Source organism: Doryrhamphus excisus, linkage group LG8 (assembly GCF_037039965.1).
Source record: "Doryrhamphus excisus strain RoL-2023G ecotype Guam linkage group LG8, RoL_Dexc_Guam_v1.1, whole genome shotgun sequence".
NCBI lineage: Eukaryota > Metazoa > Chordata > Actinopteri > Syngnathiformes > Syngnathidae > Doryrhamphus > Doryrhamphus excisus.
Genome location: NC_136364.1, coordinates 16,122,659 through 16,126,010, shown reverse-complemented (window position 1 = coordinate 16,126,010; position 3,352 = coordinate 16,122,659). Strand labels below are relative to the sequence as shown.

General features: G+C 38.2%; 1 long non-coding RNA gene across 1 annotated transcript; it reads left to right on the top strand.

The window, feature by feature from the left end:
* Positions 1-1,244: 1,244 nt before the first annotated feature.
* Positions 1,245-2,630, top strand: LOC131134577 (uncharacterized). Its single transcript, XR_009131415.2, has 4 exons — positions 1,245-1,410; positions 2,027-2,161; positions 2,263-2,307; positions 2,509-2,630. It is a non-coding gene; the product is annotated as an uncharacterized LOC131134577 (long non-coding RNA).
* Positions 2,631-3,352: the final 722 nt, after the last annotated feature.

Genomic DNA, 3,352 nt, shown 5'->3' with positions numbered 1-3,352 from the left:
TTGGGTGCTCCTGGGGCCCCTGTTGGCTGTGTGTGAGTTTTCCCCTGTTTTTTTTACCATAAAAGTGCACTAGAAGCAAGTTGAAAAAAAATGAAAAAAACGACATACTAACCCCTTACGTTTTTTTTTCAAAAATTGACGCCCTAAAATTTTGGTATTTTATACCATTTTTGGGTGCTCCTGGGGCCCCTGTTGAGTGTGTTTGAGGTTTCCCCTGTTTTTTTGACGCGAAAAGTGCATTAGAAGCAAGTTGAAAAAAACTGGAAAAAAAACAACATACTAACCCCTTACGTTTTTTGTCAAAAATTGTCGCCCTAAAATTTTGGCATTTTATGCCATTTTTGGGTGCTCCTGGGGCCCCTGTTGAGTGTGTGTGAGGTTTCCCTTGTTTTTTGACCCGAAAAGTGCATTAGAAGCAAGTTGAAAAAACTGAAAAAAAAACGACATACTAACCCCTTACGTTTTTTTTCAAAAATTCACGCCCTAAAATTTTGGTATTTTAGACCATTTTTGGGTGCTCATGGGGTCCCTGTTGAGTGTGTTTGAGGTTTCCCCTGTTTTTTTGACCCGAAAAGTGCATTAGAAGCAAGTTGAAAAAAAATGGAAAAAAAAAACGACATGCTAACCCCTTACGTTTTTTGTCAAAAATTTACGCCCTAAAATTTTGGCATTTTATGCCATTTTTGGGTGCTCCTGGGGCCCCTGTTGAGTGTGTGTGAGGTTTCCCTTGTTTTTTTGACCCGAAAAGTGCATTAGAAGCAAGTTGAAAAAAAATGAAAAAAATGAAAAAAAACGACATACTAACCCCTTACGTTTTTTGTCAAAAATTGACGCCCTAAACTTTTGGCATTTTAAGCCACTTTTTTGGGTGCTCCTGGGGCCCCTGTTGAGTGTGTGTGAGGTTCCCCCTGTTTATTTTTGTTTGTATGTATTTAAAGTCTGCTTCATCTTCTGAGAGGCTGTTGCTCCTGTGTCTGCCTAAAATAAAAATAACCAGGGTGAGGTCAGATGGTGACGTCAGACAGCCTACTACGTTATGTCTGTTTACTGTGTGAACAAAATTGGAATCTATTGGTCTTTTATGATCAAAGATGACGGTGATGGAAGAGAACTCACAGTTTGCCTATGTATGTGTCACGTAAATTCTTTCCATAAAAATATGTTCAGAAAGACATCCAATATGACAGCGACATGGACGTGTTATTCGACGCCCACGTTATGTGCAGTGACAACCGTAGACATCATGTTTGCGTCACAAAAGTCTCCCAACTTGGGGCGAATCTAATCACCTTCAACTGGTCATCGAACCGGAAGTGATCGCAGCGTGCTCGGTGACGAGCATGTAAACAAATGTTAATGTTTGCTGGAACAATTATTGGAGGAATGCCGTCTGAAGAGGCTGTAGTTTGAGTAAGTTAACAACGCAAATACACACAACACTACTTTGTGATGTTGTAACTTAAGTATCAACGTAAATACAACAACACGACTTTGCGCGACTGTAATTTAATGACCGTAAATAAGACGAATGTGTGCCCAGCGTTAGCCACAAAGCTAACACGGTGTCCAGCATAAATTGTAGCAATAAAGTCATCTCTATTTAGGACATATGGTCTGTTCGTTCACATCCTCATTCAAATGTGATATACTTAAAAAGAAAATCTGGATTCTAACATCCCTATGTGTTACTTGGTGGCTAGTTAGCATGCTACAGCAACCAAAACTAAAAGTCCCATTTAGCTAGGCTAGCTAGCTAATGATCCATATTGACAACGATCTCGGCGTCGCCCACAATCAATGATGGCTGACTGGATTGTTCTTGTATTTATTTAATTACGTTTATTTTATTAAATAAGACTGACATGCAAACATAAGACGCTGGTAAAAGCCTGCCAAACGTTCATCACTAGGAGTCAGTAATGCAACAATAGTAGCCGTAAAGCACAAGTTTCGATCGCCATCATTAAGTGATGGAATTTTTAATGTATTCATATGTTTTATTATTTTTTGCCTTTTGGTTTTTAAGTTTCAGGATGTTGTGTGAAGTGCTTTTCTCATCGCTATGGTTCCTGTTCGTCATCTTCTGGGTGGAGACCATAAGTGTATGGCTGTTTCTCTCCATGTTCTACCAAGACAGAGCCTTCTACCATTGGGGAGATGGGTAAGTTTGTTTTTACTACTCGTTCATGTATTTCCCAGAGGAGCACGAAGTAGTCTATGGCTGAATCCAGGAAATAATAACTTGCTTTTTTTACAATGCAGAGAATTTTCAGATGATTCTGGCCAGCTGATATACATGATGAGCAGGTAAGAACCTCAATTTTTTTATTACCATCTTTCCACTGTACTTACCTAGATTCTTCCATAGACAAAATCATATCAATGTAATTTACCTGCAATTCCCGCTGATTTGTGTTGGAGATGTTGAACATTTTCGTTGAAGAGTCTTTGCAGCGGCACAGGTGGGACGGAATATTCACATTCCATGTCTGCTGCGTATCTTCACAGATTGGATACCCACATGCAGTAAAAGATGTAGACCAGGAGAACATCAAGAACATCTCCTGAAAAGGACTCTTGTGATGAATGCGGTTGCAAATGGGTCACTCACCATCAAAACAAAACAAAGTTGTTGTTGTGAACACTTTTTCAAGTGTTTTTTTTTTAATATATAATTTTATATTTTAGAGAGCGATGTTAACATTTCACTGCTGTTCCTGCATGATAGCACGCAGATGGACGCAGGCTAAACACATGACAATGTGATCCCGACAAGCAGTCCTCATTAATAATTTTTTGTCCATGTGTTTACTTTGGAAGTGCAACATTTCAGTAATTCCATAAAGGCGCATGAACATTAAAAGAGTTTAATAACTTGTACAAATGTAAATGTATGTATTGAAGGTCACTTTCAAACAATGCTGTAATAGACTCTACATGCAGTAGTATCTTTATTTTGTTTTTTTTTTAAAGAATGTACATCATTCAAATACACTTATGTGCAGTAAAGAAAATAAAGGTGATGTATGCAGACTGAAAAATGGCTGGATATTTTTATTGGATTACAGGTAAAGCTTGTATTTAAATGCTTAATAAATACATGACATGTACATTTAAATTAATTATTTAACATGACACCAATTGTCTGTGTTGTATAGCTCACCGCTTTTCACGGGAAACTCTCGTATTTTGCCATTTTTTTCCCCCATTTCAGTGATTTCCTGGATTTGAAACAAAACAAATCCTCTCTGTCTCTGTACTGTCTGGGAAATGATGTTGTCACGTCCAGCTTGCAGTGCATCTTACCACCAGCAGAGGTCACCCTAGACAACAAAAGCATAAAATAAGCCTT